Genomic DNA, 19,156 nt, shown 5'->3' with positions numbered 1-19,156 from the left:
GGATCAGTCAAAGAAAGGGTTCTTGCCTATATTACAAGGTGTGAAATTGAGTCAGACTCAAAGCCCGACCACCGTAGAAGATAGAGAGAAAATGAAAGGCATTCCCTATGCTTCAGCCATAGGTTCAATCATGTATGCAATGCTATGTACCAGACCTGATGTATGTCTTGCTATAAGCATAGCAGGGAGGTACCAATGTAATCCCGGAGTGGAGCACTGGACAGCAGTCATGAACATCATGAAATACCTGAAAAGGACTAAGGATATGTTTCTCATTTATGGTGGTGAAAAAGAGCTCGTCGTAAACGGTTACGTCGATGCAAGGTTTGACACTGATCCGGATGACTCTAAGTCGCAAACCGGATACGTATTTTTATTGAATGAAGGAGCTGTCAGTTGGTGCAGTTCCAAGCAGAGCGTCATTGCGGGATCTACGTGTGAACTGGAGTACATTGCTGCTTCGGAAGTAGCAAATGAAGGAGTTTGGATGAAGGACTTCATATCCGATCTAGGTGTCGTACCTAGTGCATCGGGTCCAATGAAAATCTTTTGTGACAACACTGGTGCAATTGCCTTAGCAAAAGAATCCACATTTCACAAGAGAACCAAGCACATCAAGAGACACTTCAATTCCATCCGCCATCAAGTGTCGGAAGGGGACATAGAGACTTGCAAGATACACACAGATCTGAATGTTGCAGACCCGTTGACTAAGCCTCTTCCACAAGCAAAACATGATCAGCACCAAAGCTCCATGGGTGTTAGAATCATTACTATGTAATCCAGATTATTGACTCTAGTGCAAGTGGGAGACTGAAGGAAATATGCCCTAGAGGCAATAATAAAGTTATTATTTATTTCCTTAATTCATGATAAATGTTTATTATTAATGCTAGAATTGTATTAACCGGAAACTTAGTACACGTGTGAATACATAGACAAAACATATAGTCCCTACTATGCCTCTACTTGACTAGCTCCATGGGTGTTGTCATTTGATGAACGGGATGACATCATTAGGAGAATGATGTGATGGACATGATCGATCCGTTAGCTTAGCATTATGATCGTGTTAGTTTCATTGCTACTACTTTCTTCATGACTTATACAAGTTCCTCAGACTATGAGATTATGCAACTCCCGAATACCGGAGGAACACTTTGTGTGCTACCAAACGTCACAACGTAAAAGGTTGATTATAAAGGTGCTCTACATGTGTCTCCGAAGGATGAAGTATTGCAAGCATTGTGACTAATGAGTTAGTTGCAGGATGAAGTATTACGGAACGGGTAAAGAGGCTTGCCGGTAACGAGATTGAACTAGGTATTGAGATACCGACGATCGAATCTCAGGCAAGTAACATACCGATGATAAAGGGAACAACGTATGTTGTTATGCGTTTTGACCGATAAAGATCTTCGTAGAATATGTAGGAACCAATATGAGCATCCAGGTTCCGCTATTGGTTATTGACCGGAGACGTTTCTCGGTCATGTCTACATATTTCTCGAACCTGTAGGGTCCTCACGCTTAACGTTCGATGACGATTGGTATTATGAGTTTATGTGATATGTTGTACCGAAGATTGTTAGGAGTCCCGGATGTGATCACGGACATGACGAGGAGTCTCGAAATGGTCGAGACATAAAGATTGATATATTGGACGACTATATTCGGACACTGGAAATGTTCCGGAGAAGTTTCGGATAAAACCGGAGTGCCGGAGGGTTACCGGAACCCCCCGGGGAACAAATGGGCCTTATTGGGCCCTAGTGGAGCGAGAGAGGGGCCGACCAGGGTAGGCCGCGCGCCCCATCCCCCTGATTCCGAATAGGACAAGGAAGGGGGGCGGCGCCCCCCTTGCCTTCCCTCTCTCCCTCTCCTTCCTTCCCCCTCCCTTCCCCATGTTGGAAACCTACTAGGAATAGGATTCCTAGTAGGAATCCTACTTGGTGCGCGCCCTACAGGGGCCGGCCGGCCTCCCCCCTTGCTCCTTTATATAGGGGGGCAGGCGGCACCCTAGAACACAGAAGTTGACAATTGTTTTAGCCGTGTGCGGTGCCCCCCTCCACAGTTACACACCTCGGTCATATCGTCGTAGTGCTTAGGCAAAGCCTTGCGCCGGTAACTTCATCATCCCCGTCACCACGCCGTCGTGCTGACGAAACTCTCCCTCGGCCTCAACTAGATCAAGAGTATGACGGATGTCCCCAAGATGAACGTGTGCTGAACGCGGAGGTGCCGTATGTTCGGTGCTTGGATCGGTTGGATTGCGAAGACGTTCGACTACATCAACCGCATTAACTAAACGCTTCCGCTTTCGGCCTACGAGGGAATGTGGACACACTCTCCCCTCTCGTTCCCATGCATCACATAGATAGATCTTACATGATCGTAGGAATTTTTTGAAATTACCGCGTTCCCCAACAGGACGTGTGGCTGACGGTGCTCCCGTCATCGGCCGCCAGCGTGGCCACCGCTTGTGCAGTCACGTCCGCGTCCAGCTATGCCGCTATTTCATCGCGAGAAATGACTTGAGTGAGGGCGGTGACCTCGAGCTTCATCCCCAGAGACAAGCTCTCCCACAGAGCGTTCGCGCTCGCGGTCATGGCGGATGTGGTGCCAGGTAGCAGGATGATGCGCTATGGTGTGGAGGTTAGCTGGGCGTTGCCGCTTTATGTAGCGCATTCCGGTGAGGCCAAGCGTCCGGGTGCGTCATTAAGTCGCCGGAGTTGGTTCCTCGGGCATTGAGCCTCTTAACGACGGCATACGGACGGACGGCATGAATGCGGGCAGTTGGCGCCGGATGGGAACGCACCACGCGACGACGTGAGGGACGAGGGTTTTTGGTGTCCCAGGGTAGTCAGTTGCGGTCGTGGCAACGTTGGGGATGCCCTTTGCTCACATGCGATCCCCACATGTCATTGTAAAAGCGAGACGACCCGGCATGGTCTCAGGTCCTGGGGATGCAGTTGGCCGCGCTACACCACTCCGCGGTTGTGTGGCGGCGCGCGCGCACTTCGGCGCCCCGTGCATCCTCGACGAGCCGGGTGTTGATCTGCGGGTCGTGCCACAGGGCTAACACCACCCTAGGCACACTGAAGCCGACCGTGTCTAGCGACGATGAGCGTGTCGCTCATCGTGGTCGCCGTGTCTAGAGGCAGTGCTGGAGCTGCGCCACGTTGCTGGCCCCCACGACCCACATGAACAGTTGCCGATGGCGAGGTGGTCATGGGCCAGCTCCTCCATTGGACTACTCTACACCACGTCGTCCCGACAAGTGTGCCCCACATGTCGGTTTCCCTGTTTTCCTGGCCAAATTCGAGCGTCGGTGCTCCGCGTTGCGCATTAGGCGCAGAACCGGTGGTTTTTGTGCCCTGGTTCAAATGTGGTACAGTACCAAGTTGTTAACCTAGCCCCAACTGTGGTGGTTTTGGGTACGGTACCACCCTTTTCCTTTTCCAGTAGTGAAGTGTAACACTTGATTAAGTAGCCGGATGGTATGCTAAATGTAGGTGTCCGACTGTTTGAAGGAATAATTAAGGTGTGTCCGGTCCGTGCCCGCATTTAGGGGTTCAACTTACCATGTTCCGGCAGTAGTAACTATACTAGTCCCTATGTACTCCCTCTGTTTTTATTTACTCCGCATTTTAGCTTTTCTCAAAATCAAACTTTGTAAACTTTGACAAAGTTTAAAGACAAAAATAATCAAATATACAATAGCGAATCAATATTAAATTCATTATTGAATATACTTTCACATCATATAGATTTGCTATTGTAAATGTTCATATTTCTACTCTTATAAAAAGCAGAGTTGGTGATGATGGTGTGCCTGCCATCGTGCAATATAGGCTGTTCGATCTATATCTAACAGATAGGAAGGAAACTGTGACAATTTACCCGCACTCCTCTCCACATTTGCAGATAAGGTTTTCCGTCGTTCATCCTTTTCTCCCACAAGATCTTGATGTTCCGTTCAATGCACGGGCATCTTGCTAGTTTTCTATAAATTTGGTCAAGTTTTGTGAAGTTTGACTTCAGTCAAACCTAATATGCAGAGTAAATAAAAACAGAGGGAGTATCTTACTCCGTGACCAAGACGGAAGGGAAAACGAGACAACTTATTGTTTATTTGAGCCGTTCAAGTATAATCATGTGGCGTTGCTTATTTCTCTCCTCTCCAACCCTCTTCTCCATCGATCATGCCGCCCTCCGGTCGATTCTATCCTCCCGCATGCCTCATTTGAACATTCCGCCAAGTATCATTCACATGTGGGCCTAGACCATGCTTGTATTTCCAATGTTGTAATTTCTCCGACATGCATACAAACAAATGGTTCGTTTAAAGTTTCACTTTGCCTCCACTACGTGTCGCTTCCCGTGTTAGTTTTGACATCTCATTAGGCTCATGCCCCGACACATCTTGACGAGATTGATTGATGTTGAGAGATAAATTGCGTGTCGTGCAAGGAGATAAAGGTTTTGTCTGTTTCTATGATAGAAATGACCCGTGGGGGGGTCTGTGGGGATCAGAGGGAGTATATTGTACGTTCATAAGCGAAACGAACGTATTGGACCCACCCTAGTCCCCTAGTCCTCTTTCAATCGATCTCCGCACCCTGAGATGAAATCGAGAGAGAACGAGTGGGTGCATGTGTGATACCTAAGGCGGATTCAAAATTTTGAACCAATGATCATAGCATCCGCAAATCATATATAAAGGGTATTCAATGTTCATTTCGCTTTTGAACGTACAATATACTCCCTCCGATCCTTTCTTGTTTACATATAAGTTTTGTGTGTAGTCAAAGTATCTCTACTTTGATCAAACTTACAGAAAAAGTATCAACATTCAACAACGCCCAATCAATATTGTTAGATTTGTACGTACTCCTAGATTTGTATTCAAACAGAGATGGTTTCCAATTTGTTTTCAACCACGTGAATGTGCTTGTTCTCGCGCGTGCTCTTCCTACTAGGATTTTGCCACGTATAGCCAGTCCAATAGTAACTTTTTTTAGCTCCCTGTCCAATAATACTAGTGGAGTACTAACAACATCTGTACTAGAGTATGCAGTGCTCATAGTACTCCCTCCTTCCATTTATATAGGGCCTAAGAGAAAGTTTAATAAGGGCTAGTCAGCAGGCTATAAGACTTGCCATGTCATTAAAATCCTACTTGGAGGAGTGAGAAGAGAGGAGAGAGAGTGAAGCGGGCACTTATTCCACAACCCGACTATAACACATAGATAAAGAAAAAATAGTATGCATGCAACTCTCTTCCAATCATATACCTTGCTCATGCAAATATTAAATCCTTAGAGCCAACCTAATAGCCATTCTAAGAGCCAACCTATTACTTAACCATGCAAAGATTAAATGCTTATATGAGTATTTTTTATGATGGCTCTAAGTGAGGTGGCATCTCTTTATAGCCAACAGCCGGCTACATTATTAACCATGCTCTAATGTGTTTTTCAAAACCGCCTTTGACTATTGACAAGATTAATAGTACATGAGATGTGTAATGTGAAAATTATATCATTGGAAGCTCCATTCAAATACGAATTTGACCGTATGCTTTGTGTAAGTTGCATGTGATATATTATTACTCTAACATTTGGTCAAAGTTAGCCTCAAAAAATGCATTAGGCCCTGTATAGATGGAAGGAGGGAGTAGTAGTGGAAGTGGATCTTCTGAGGTAGGTATCCCTGGCTTACCCTCCCTTTCGGTCACTTACTTGCGGGCCCCATGCTTGCTAGGCCCCGCATGTCAGTTACTCAATGGGTTCGGCCACGTCAGGGGATCCTCATCCGTAGTATACTCCCTCTGTTTTTATTTAATGTGCATAAAACAGAGGGAGTAGTAGTATAAATGACGCGGGCGGGAGAGGGGGACGGACATTGGTTTGCTCTCAACTGCGGTCCCATAAGCGAGTGAAAACGCAAGATGAAGCGCATTCCATTCAGTGAGCGACGTGGAGGGTCCAGCGTGCCGGGGTGCAGCGCGAACGCAACTAGAGCGATGTACAGTCAAAACCGGTTGACCGGTCGTCACCGGAACAACTATTCACACCAGAACCTTCGCTGCTCGGCCTATGCCAGCCCCTGCCCCAAAACCACACCTCCTCTCCAGCCATTCCCCCACCTTTCGATCCTCTAGCCCGCATCAAGCGTCCCCTAGTTCGCCGGAAAGCCATGGTGCGCCGCAAGATCACATACTACAAGATGCTGACGCCGGAGCACCACGCAAAAATCGCAGCGGCGGTCGGCGCCACAAACCTCTGTTCCCAAGCTCGCTTTGCGGCGGGCCAATCCCCGAGTTCTATGGAGCCAAGCTACGAGGAGGAGGAAGCCGATCCAATGTTCATGGCGGAGGTCGCGGCGTAGAAGGCCCCTGATGCGTATGAGACGATGGACGTCAACTTTGTGCCGACGTCCGGGTCCCCCATGGTCCAGGCGGACCAGCGGCTCAACCTGGCGATACTAAAGGAGGACCGAGAGATAGAGGCTCCACTCGACGCGGAGCACGTGCATGCCGCTGCCATTGAGGCTCTCCTGTAGGCGGAACCGGATGTCCTGGACTTGAACCGGGCGGTGCTCTTGTCCGTGCAGAGCGCCCGCACACTCCGCATGAACGGGTAGCTGGAGGCCAAGTACAACCACGGTGCGGAGACACACGTCGACAGCTACGGCTGGTTCGCACCGGCAGCCAAAGACGACGAGGCCGTCTCGTTCCGCGAGCAGTGATAGTTTTTCTTTATGTTGTTGTTTTTAGGGATCTTTTGCTATGTAAAAACATATATTTATGCAAGTCACCTGACTTCCATCATTTGGGTCAGTCGACCATTTCGGGAGGTTGGATGAATATCCTACGTCTCCTAACCCTTCTTCCTCACCTCTTCTTCTTCCCCACAGACCACCGCACGGGCCGTACGGATCTTCCCCAACATGCGGTTGGATAAACATACCGTATGAACGAAAATTATGTGTCAGCGGTAGGATGGTTGAGTTTGTTTTGATCACATGTGGTAGCACGTGTCAGTGAAGGTGCATTCCCTTGGTTTGGTTTGCGGCGTGTAAGAGTGAATGTGTGAGGGTGCGGTTCGACCGCGGCGTGCAGGAGCGACTGCGTGAGGGTGCGGTGCGACTGCGACAGCAGTGCGCAAGTGTACCTCCTTTTGACGTAAACGATTAATGGTTGAGCGAATGCAAGGCCTAGACCCAAACAGGATACAAGTACGTACGTAGGAGTACTAGTGTTAAAAAACAAAGGCGGGGTTTTCCTTCACGGGATTAATCGATACAAACCCTCGTTTGACGTGTCAATTAATGTGTATTTTTTTTCTCCATATCCCAAAGAGCTAACCATCTCACTCCTCATCGTTTGATTAATGTAGCGCCATGCAAACCAATCTTCTCACTTCCGCATGCATGCAAGGGTATATTAATGTCCTTGGTTGCTAGTACGAGGCAAACCCCATCAATTTTGCCTCGATTAGTGTTAGTGGCCTTCAGCAAATTGTAATTTTGATATACTAGCCTTGCGTACAAGAAAATGGAGGTAGTAACTATTTGACTTCCTTCCCCATTGCGGTGACGTCAACGATATCTCGAACATTGTGGTTTGGCGAAGTTCGTTCGACGGAGAACACCATTGAGGGATACCACCGTAAGTCGTTCGCAAGTGCCGCCTGCAAGCCGAGACAATTGCCTTATTTGCATCCAGGAAGTCTGTTGAACCAAAGGACGCGTAAATGTACTAGTACTGGTACACAATAGCGTCGTCCGTCCAGCTTAGTGCGGTGAGGTGGTTTCTTGAAGAAGACGATGGAGAAGCAGAGTCAGCGAAGAGTGATATGATGGTTGCTTCGTCCATGCTTTACGATTTGACGCCTCATAGCTTTGTGATTTATGGTAGAAGGTATAGGGGAGTAGACTCTATGCTCTATACTGTACATGCGTCCAAGCATGGGAGAAGGAGGAGAGACATTGCATTTTTCTATTCCTTCAATCAATCAATCACGGAGCTTCGGTTCCATCTTTTTGGCTTTGGCAGCACCGTCCACGATGGTGCCCATCGATGCCAAAAGCTATTTTCACATTTGGCTACACATTGTGGATGCCCTTAACCATACCACTTGGTTTTTTCTCCTGTGTGCTATCTATAAAAATCTCAATTATATTGATCTAAAAAATTATAGAATCAAGATTAGTAAAAAGGAGGTGACTTTGCCCCGCGGATGGCGAGGGAGGATTCTTATTTTTAGAGGACGTTGGCCTAGCGGTTTGGTAACATGCGGTCCCACGTGTTAGTGCTTTACCAAGCCGATCTGCGTCCCACATGAGGCAGAACAACGACAGAAGCAACATGTGGTTAACTTGAAGAAGATGAGGGAGAAGAGGATTCAGAAACGAGTGAAATGATGGTTGCTTCATCCCTCCAACTTATTTTTTTAGCATTATTACTTCATCCCTCCAACTTAACTACGGGAAAGGTGCAGCTTTGTGATTTGACGCCTCATTGCTCATTACTATGCCAGCACCATGACTGGGGTGCTTCACCCCTGCTGCTCTGCAATGTATTTCGGTATGGCACGTGGAACCGGTAGCCTGATGTCCCACATGTGGGCGAAAGGGACTAGAACATTTATGAAAGCGAGCGCTCCACTCTTACAACAAAGGAGTACACGACACGGCGGCCCAATGAACTTTACTTGTACTGTAGTACTATAGTACTATAGTTTTTCTGTTTCACACAATCCATCGATACAAACCCGATTAAACAGGAAAGGGCGGGATTTTTCCCGTGCGGTAGATGATACTGGCCATACATTTCAAAGGCAATTTTAATGTATGCAAACTGAATAATTAAGTAACAATATGCTATCTAGTAAAACTAAAAACACATGTGATTTATTGTGTTAGAGTGTAGTAGTAGTAGTGTTCTATTGCATAGTTCTTAGATGTAACATGTGAGAACGTGTAGAGATGTAGTTTTGGAGGGCCTACAATGAGAAAAGCGTAATACGGTCACCGGACTTCAGAATACGCTCATCACGGTCACTATATACGTTTTCGGTGATTATACGGTCAGTTGCTCACGGTTCAGCATCGGATTGCACTCTGTTGACCGGCCAAATAGTCTGCGTGGCAGTTAAATTGACCACGTTCTTTGTGGGTCCACCTGTCAGTTCGCATAGGAAAAAGGTCAGATAAACACAAGTTTACGCAAGCGCGACAAGACTCCAACCCATGCACGGGAACCACCTAGTTGTGTATGTGTCTGCCAGGGCCTGATGTGTGCGCATGCACGTGTAGGTTGAGCACTTGAGCGTGAGAGTGTGTGTTGGTCATGTGGTGTGTGCATGCATGCGTGCGTGTGTGCGTGTGAGTGTTGCGTGCGCGCGTGGCTGTGTGTGTACGTGTGAGTGTTGCGTGCGTGTGTGGCTGCATGTGTTTGTGTGAGTGTTGGGTGCATGCAGTTCGTGTGCATGCGTGCATGTGTGTATAATCACCACACCAGCTCATGTGTGTTAAAACAGACGGCTCAGCATACCAATACAAGGCCACCTTGTCCGCTCTGCCTTTGGTCATGACTTCGAACCACTGTCCAATATTTTTTTGTCGTTTGTTTTCATTCTTACTAGCAATATGCCCGTGCGTTGCACGTAACATCAAGATGCATTTGTATGACTAGTTTATCTTGTGAGAGAAAATGATGAACGAGGGAAGGCCTTATTTGCAAATGTGGAGAGGTGTGTGGGTACCTTTTTGCAAAATTGCCATAGTTTCCTTCCTATCCGTCAGATATAAATCGGACGGCCTATATTGCAGGATGCCAGGCACACCATCATCACCAACTCTTTTTATAGGAGTGTAGAGTAGATACACGCCGTAAGGTGGGCCCAATGGTAGTGAGATAATGTGATGAAACACTAGAGGTGCCACGTGGAGCGTTTACTAGTCAACTAGTCGTGCCTTGAGCAAATACAGAGTTGTATGGTGAGTCCGTGACTGTATAATAACCACAAAACGTAAATGGTGACCGTAATGAGTGGATTATGAAGTCCAATGTACGTATCATGCTTTTGCTTCAAATACAATGATCGTCACTGTATATATCACGAGAGAAAGATGAAACATGCGTGAATGTGCTGGGGCGTACTTTTAGAGGACCTGGAGATGGTTTTGTCTGTACGTGAAAGGGTTGTAGAGGGGGTGTATGCGATGGAGAGAGAGATGCTCTTTGTTTCTATTTATTATGAATAACTTCATATATAGTATAGAAATATAAAAATTCACAGTGCGGCATAAATATTATTGTGGGCGCCACGCAATGCAAATTAACGTTCATACTCCTCCATATAACTTTGTAATGTTGTATATATGTAGAAATTCTAAAATAATTGTTGGCCACACTTTATTCAAAAGGAATGTTGTATGCGAAATAAATGTGAAGAGAGGGATTTTTAGATCAATGGGGTACGTGATGTAACATGTGTGAATGTGTAGTTGATGTATTTGGGAGGGCCTAGGGAAGTATGTCTGTGTATTAAGTATTCGAGGGAGGCATGGATAGAGGGGCCGACGGGGGGAGGGGGGACGCGGGAGAGATAGCACGAGAAATGGGAGAGGTCTAGAGAGAGAAAGAGATGAATATGATGTCACGGCGGGAGATGCCCTTGAGTGTGTATATGCAATGGGGAGGGGATATAGTTTTTTGTGTGGTGTCTGTGTTGGTATGTGTGGGTGTGAGAAGATAACGAGTCCTGGGGGCAGAGGGTGTGTCACCGCATGAGGTCCGGTGGGCCGAGGTGAGGCCCTTGGTTCGGTTCCGTCCTACTCCACATTGGTCGGCCCGTGACGCATTTAGGGAGACCCATGGATGACTAGTCGTACAAGACAAAGATAGCAGAATCGTGGAGGACTCTGTGTCCACTGACAAAGCCGGCTAGGATTTGTAACCCTAGGTCCTCGGACTAAGGTAACCCCTTATCTCTGATAATACTATTCATCCAACCTAAGTTTAAGGGGCATCCTACAGAATGCTCTGCTAGAATCATGCTCGTCGATTAGGAAGAGAGGTCTGAGACAATGCGTGAGAGACATGCCTAAAGATAATGTGCGTACAGGAGACACGTAGGCAGGTCTATGTATATAGAAAGGGTCGATGGGGATTGTGCGTGTGTATGCTTGTGAGAGGAAGAGTGCTTGTGATAAAGGTTAGTGAAAACAGTCGTAAATGGTTACGAGAGGGAGGGAGGGTTATATCGAGAGCATGTCTGCGAGAAAGACACCTCGGGAGAGAGTGTGTGAGCATGTGTGAGAGACCACCGATGGAGAGTGAAACTACACGTAAAAGACTGATGTACACATTGATTAAAGATATAAATTGTATCCAAATATTAGGATGGGATCATGATATTTGCAATTCGCGTAAGGAACGGTCATTGATCCATCAGACATCTAGATTCTATCGAATTTGAGCATGTCTATGTTATTATTCGACATAATTGATCCACATAGTTAGTATTTTGAACTCCAGACAATGCATCGCTTTAGCAATCGAATATAAACGTGAGTATAGTTCATGTTGTGTGTGTAAAGCACATTATACATACGAAAGTTACACAATGAACATTATAAATAGCTAGCTATGAACTAGCATACATTTGAATTCAACTTAAGGTGGTTCAAAAAATTCGAATTCAACATGAAGTCCATTCAATTATTTGAATTCAATTTCATGGCATTTCATACCTAAATTATGGGGGCACCAATCTTTGCTCTGCTTTTGTACATAATAGCATATATAGTCGTGTACAAAATAGATTCAAATTTAGCTCCTCCATTCCAAAATAATCGTAGTTATAGGATTTTCAAGTGTCACAATTTCAAAAAGAAGCGGATAATTTAATGAGGTTTTCAAACATACAAGGTCAAATTTAACGTTGTCTATTTATGTCAATCCTCAAAGTTCAAGAGTACTCTAAACATGAATGCTTCTATTTCAAAATTTTGAACGAAGCGCCAAAAGAGCCTCTACTATCCCGAAACCGCGTGAGACCAATGTTTGGTAGTAGAAGGAAATTACTTTTCTAACTCCGACGCGTGAAACCTACCGGCCCGACGTCCAAAGGTCTAAACCGGGGTAGGTTTGTAGCTTCATCTAGACGCCACGCAACCGTGTTCGAAAAACATTCATAGACAATGGCCGCCTAAGCACGCATGCGTGCAGCCGAAATCGCTCCCGCACACTATTTGGGACACCTGGGATTACCATCCTACCCCCGACCCGCAGTAGGTCCAAAATTTAAGAGGGGGCAAAGTTTGTACTTTCCCCAAATTTCAAACAAGCGCGTGCCATCTATTCAAAAAAGCCAAAAAGAAGCGCGTCCAGACCGAAACATGGTTCTCCCTTAGCTCCCCCTGCCACCCCGTCCGATTCCCCATTCGTACTCCGTGGGTGCCAAAACTACCTCTCCACCAGCTGTGAAAACCCGGCGTCCTCCGTCCGCCACCCCATCCCACCCATCAACCGCCGCCCTCCTCCATCGCGCCGGAGCCGATACCCCGACTTCGTCGTCCACCGCAACCTCAACCGCAACGCCCTCCACAGCTAGTATTTGAAGCCAAGGCCGAGCTCTCTGTACCCAAGCCAGTTCAACCACGCCGTCCTACGCCTCACCACTGCTGCTCCAACTTTGCCACCGTCCACCGCACCGGAGCTGTTCCTGCTACGCCGTCCATCGCTTCCTCGGATCTTCTTCCCCTCCGCCGACATACGGCCACGGCAACACAGTCAACAATTTGGCCATGGGTTCGTCCAAGGCTGCACCCTCCTCCAAAACATTGGTTCCCCTGGTAAAAAGAAGAAAATTGATGCGACATATGGAGGACACAACACTGGCAACCGGAAATGGTACTCCTCTTCCCTTATTCCTGCAAATCTTACGTGTCTGCTTGCACGGTATTCATCCCACAGAAGACACTAGTTGACCACTTCTTCTTGATACTAGATGTTCCTAGTAACTCGCGATGCACAAGTTTTCTACTCATATACTATTTCACCTTAGCTAGAGGTCCGTCGCCCCCCTTGATTTCAATTCCTGGTCAGTTGATTCCCAATTAAAGGAAGCATTCCCCAGCGTAACATGCGCTAGTCCGCCTATTACGCTGGGGAAGCAGCGCCTCGGTGTTTATCTTAGGGGTGTGTGGTGCCTAGAGCTGCTGGCGCCCGGTCTGGAGGTCAGCCGGGATTAAAGGGATGTCCGGGGGCGCTGCCAGGCATGGCGGTGGTGTGTGGTCGAGGGGAGGGCGGGGCGGCGGAGGAAGGGGTCTGGGCCGGTGGTCGCTGGCGGTTCGAGAAAGATCATCAACAGTGACTGGCGGGAGGTAGACGAAGGCCATCTGCCCGTTCCTTATAGATCGGACGGTTCATAAAAAAAATCGATTGACCTATTTATTTTCAGTCGACTGTTATTTTGATAGGACCACATGTGGTGGTGTGCTCGAGGAGTACCTGCATTTCCCAGCCATCCCTGTGCTGATATATTACAAAATCATATGGAGTAGAATCTAATTTTGTTTTCCATGCAATGTTGTAGAGCTATCATATGTCTCCTGTCATTTATTTTTCAGCCACCTGCTATCTGCTACTTTTACAGTGCACTAGTTCTGCACACACTTCACCCATACTCTCACTATTGTGTTTTTATCCAAGTGTATTTCAGACTCTGCCTGGGCAGAAAAGAAAAGAGAGAAATCGCTCCAGCTTCGTACGCGGCTAGGCCAGACACGTTTCAGCACTTTAAAGGGTGTACTGTCAGCAGATGGAGACGGTAAACGTAGCTCTAGAGTTGATGATCTCGCTCGCAATGAACCACCATCCCAGGTGCCTTCTTTAACTTCGCGGTGTCATATGTGGTTGCATGTTGGATATGGTGTCTAGCTTGTATTCGAAAGGCCGAAGTTGCTCTTTATTAATATAAGGGAAGATATTTTTTACATGAACCACCATCCCAGGAGCACCAGAAGACAAATAGCTAGTCAGGGCACTGGCCGAGCCACTGACAAGCCCAGCACACACAGGCATCACCTGGAAGTCAACTAAAAAGCCACGATGGTGGCGAAGCAGCCCGCCTCCCACCAGGCTCTCAGGACCTAGATGATCATGCTCACCACTCCAGCCGGATATCTAGCTTGTATTGCTTACAATTTGGTTAAATTGCATCTGCTTAGCTTACCCATTATACCTTTGAATATGACATGCCTTCCTGTTTTTGGTACATACTAGTACATCTGTCTATTAACCATGTTCTTGCACCAAACTAATATTCTTGTTTATCCCTCATCAATCACTTATGATGAGGCAGTCAGGCCAGTGGACTACTGTGAGTAAAGATCCTCATTTAAAGAATGCAGCGTCAGCCTCCCCACATGATTCTCAAGAAACAGCAACGCTAGATGAAGATAGTGAATGTAGCGCTGCAATTGATTACCGCATTTCCGCTACACGAGCATCCCAGGTGCTTGCTATAACTTGGCAGCGTGATATGTGGTTGCATGTTGCATATGGTTTCTAGATTGTAATTATTCCAATCTAGTTAAATTGCATGTGCTATTCTTCTTAGTTTATACATTATACCTGTTAATGTGACATGCCTTCCTGTTTTTAGTACATAGTACATCTGTCCATTAAGCATGTCCTTACATACACCTATTTTTTTTGTATCCCGCATCAATCAATATGACGAGACATCTTTAGTATATGCAGTGCGATATTAGTTGCATCTTTCATATGATTTATAGCATGCACTGCTTCTAATTTGTTGAAATGCCATTTATGATGGGACACTTTTAACTTGGCAGAGTCATATTGGTTGCATCTTTCATGTGGTGTTTAGCTTGCATTGCTTCTTATTTGTTGAAATGGCTTCTGCTTAGTTTATACAAACAGTTGTGAATATGCCATGCCGTCCTGTTTTTTGTACATATTCCATCCTGGTATCATGTGTTTACCTTACATCAAAGTAGTGATTGTCAGTATCATGCGCGAATGAGTTCTGAAGAGTGAATTTTATTGCTTTTTCTTGTCGGTTTTACTTGACAATTCAAAATCAATAAAGCGGAAGGAAGTTAGCAAGGCAGCGGATAAAGGTGCTCCTTCCAAACGGAGGGCCTCTACAGATTCTACTCCTCCAACCCCCCAAGATGATTTGCAAGACAACACATGCATAGACACTCAATGTAGCTGTGTTGATGATGAGCACGTCTCCCCTAGTGCACCATCACAGGTGCTCCCTCTAACTTGGCATTGTTATATGTGGTTGCATGTTATGTATGATGTCTAGATTGTATTGCTTCTAATTTTGTTGAATTCCATCTGCTTACTTTACACATTATACTTGTGAATAAGACACGTGTTCCTGTTTCTAGAACATACAATATCTGTCTATCACACCATGTTCTTACATCAAAGTAATACTGTTGTGTAACCTGCAACAATCACTTATCATAAGACACGTTTGACTTGGGAGTGTGATATAGGTTACATCTCGCATTCTTTTCTAGCTTGTACTACTTCTAATTTGTTGAAATGGCACTTATGACGAGACAGTTTTAAGTTGGTAGAGTGATATTCGTTGCATCTTTCATATGGTGTCTAGCTTTCATTGCTTCTAATTTGTTGAAATGCCTTCTCCTTAGTTTACACATCATAAGCTATGAATATGCAATGTTGTGAATATGCAATGGCACTAATGACGAGAGACCTTTAACTTGGTACTGTGATGTTGTTTGCATCTTGCATATGATTGATTTCTTGTACTGCTTCACATTTGTTTAAACGCCAGTTATGACGAGACACTGTTAACTTGGCAGAGCAATATTTGTAGCATCTTTCATATAGTGTCTACCTTCCATTGCATTGCTTCTAATTTAGTGAAATGTCTTCTGCTTAGTTTACACATCATAGTTCTGATTATCTCACGCCGTCCTGTTTTTCGTACATATTACATCCTATTATCATGTGGTTGTCTAACATCAAATTCAGTTCGTCTGTATCATGCATCAATTTGTTCTGAAGAACTAAATTGTTATTCGTTTTTCTTGTCGGCTTGACTTAACATGGCACAGAGAAAGAGGAAGGAACACAAAATAACAGGGGATGGTGTTAGTACTAAGGACACACGGAAACAGAAGCGGAGTAATCCTACAGATTCTGCTGGTACTGATGGTGCATTTGAAGGTCAAAGTCTAGCAGAAAATTGTACAAACGGGGTATCCCGTGCTAGATGTGCTGCAGAACAAGCCAAACAGAAACCAATAGCTACCACCAAACAAGTAGAGACAACCCTAGTTGTTGCAACACCTTCCACAGTACCACCAGCTGCATGAGTTACTCGTTTGTCAACTCAGCTAGCAGCACGTTCCCAAGCTCCCTTGCCATATGACACTACTTCCGAAGCACTCTTGACACAAGACGAGTTGGCAAGATCAGATGAACTTTGTGAGCTTCAACAGCAAGAAGGTAGTTGCTGGAGTCAAGTTACAGTTGCATGCTTCTTTATATGTAGTCTCACAGTTTGATGTACACTAACACTTCCTATGTTCATTGTTGGACTAGCACCTAGGCGCAAGAGGAAACAAACATCAGGGATAATGCTCGATAGGTTAACTAAATCTAGAGGGGGAAGAATGGAGATCCATTCTGAGGTAGGTTTAAAAAGGCCACGTGATGCTACAGAGTCAGCCAAGTTAGTATCAGAGGCAGTGGTTGTCATTAGGTGTCATGTACGTACCCTCCCAACATGGATTCAGTTCAGGAATGACAAAGATGAAACCCAGTTCAACACCTTCCTCGACCATTTATCTGTAAGTATGGTTATGTATGGAAACTAGTAATATCGTCTTGCTCTGTCCCATACTTTCTAGATTGCTGATAATGAGACACCCATAATTTTCAACAGATGAGGTTCAAGTTGGATAGCCAAGATGATGCAACCAGACAAGCTTGCACCCATGTTTTGAAGCCTGCTCTGCGACAGTATCGGTATAACTTGAGGAAAACTCACTTTGAAGGCAAGGCTAACAGTGAACTTGCCCAAACATCTCCAATGGAAAATATATGGGATGAAGACTGGAGAGGCCTCATTAAACACTGGTCTGATCCAAAGTATCAGGTACATTATATATATGTGATCAACTCACATGTTGAAGTCCTATTTACACATGTGACTCACAAACCTATCTTCTTGTAGGTGAACTATTCAAAGAACAAGTCCAACCGTACGAATGTGAAATTCCAACAGACGACAGGATCTCGTAGCTATATTGCACACTGTGAGGCTCTTGTAATTAGCTGTTGTTTCACTCTTTTCGCTGTACCATATTATCAGATCTATATTGACTTGTTCCAAATGCAGAGGAAAGCCCGCAAAAAGTACCTGAACCAAATGTTGTAGAAATCTTGAAGGACTGTCACACCAGCAAGACGAAGGGCATTACTACACCAGTCAAAGTCGCTGTTGTAAGTCCTTAATCCTCATGCCTTTTAAATACTACTTACTCTGACTTGTGCAATTAACTGCATGGTTTGCAGCCAATGTCTATTACTCTTTTCAAGTTTATACACAATTGTCTTAGCATATCATTGCACCTTACAAGGTTTAAAAGAGAGGAGTGATGTTCCTTTGATCTTGATCTGTAATCTAGTTCCGTGCTGGACTTGCCCAGACAACGTTACAATTGCCTGTTTGTCTGTTCTCAGCTGTTTTTTATATGAATGATGTCATACTATGCTTACTGTATTATAAACTTTGTCTTTTTATCCTTAGCTGTCAATACAATGTGAAGAAATAGACAATACATTAGCCATGGTACATGGTCATATGTTTGGAACCTGGTTTTATTATGTACTTTGCAGTAAAATACAACTATTATTTTACATGGTTTCACCAGAATAAGTTCTGTATATAGACCAAAGCTATTTTATTTGGTTTTGTTGCCTCCTTAATATCTTCTGTTCTGGTACTACTAATGTAAAAACTCAACTTTTTAGCAAGCTATGGAAAAAATGGTGGAACATCCACCTTTTGAATGTGACGAGGCAACTATAACCGCAATGCCACCTCTTGCTGCAGTGGGTCAATACATGTCCACCAACAGTGCCAAAAGCACGTTCCTGTGTAATACTGGGTTGGTTGTTAAGGCAATCTCGTCCAAAATGCCACATGATCAAGATATGCAAGCTCAAAACAATGTTATATCTATGCTCCAGACACAAGTCCATTCCCTAACAAAGACCCTTTGTGAAACAAGGACAGACATTGTTCGATGTCGCCAAGATATGCATGGTTTTGAAACCAGACTATCAGACATTTGCTATGTTGTTAAGGAGCCTAGAAGAAACGAAGGTGAAGGTTATGGTGCTCCATCAGACAATACAGCATGAAAACGTAACAGTCAGGTCAAATGAACTGAGCTTCTGAACTTCTGGTGGTGCATTTATCTGCCAGACTGTTAACTTTTATGCCAACCTTCATTTTGTTTTATGGTTGTAATTTGTTTTGTTGCGATACAAAATTTGTTCTTAACGTGCAGCTAACGACTGAACAAAATAGCAAGTCATTTTTGTATAGTGTAGGGTGTTCCCTATATTTGCATGGGTGGCGATCTTTGATGCCCAGTGGATGTAATCTGTGCAATCTCCTTAATAGCCCAGCGTTAGTTTCGGGCTTATTATTTCCTAGTCTTATTTTTCCCTGGTTTGCTAGTGGCCGCAATAACCATGGGCCATATACGGACCATGGTAACCTTGACCCTGCTACAGGCCATACGATCCATGGGCCTCCTACGGGCCATCGGATAAATGGGCCTCCAACGGGCCGTCAAATCGGTGGCCCTCGGGCCATCGGATAAATGGGTCTTCTATTGGGAACGCAGTAATTTCAAAAAAATTCCTACAATCACGCAAGATCTATCTATGTGATGCATATCAACGAGCGGGGAGAGTGTGTCCATGTACCCTCGTAGACCAAAAGCGGAAGCGTTTAGTAACGCGGTTGATGTAGTCGAACGTCTTCGCGATCCAACCGATCAAGTACCAAACGCACGGCACCTCCGCGATCTGCACACATTCAGCTCGGTG

The sequence above is a fragment of the Triticum aestivum genome, chromosome 2D (assembly GCF_018294505.1).
Source record: "Triticum aestivum cultivar Chinese Spring chromosome 2D, IWGSC CS RefSeq v2.1, whole genome shotgun sequence".
Classification (NCBI taxonomy): domain Eukaryota; kingdom Viridiplantae; phylum Streptophyta; class Magnoliopsida; order Poales; family Poaceae; genus Triticum; species Triticum aestivum.
Note: the sequence above shows the minus strand (reverse complement) of the source record.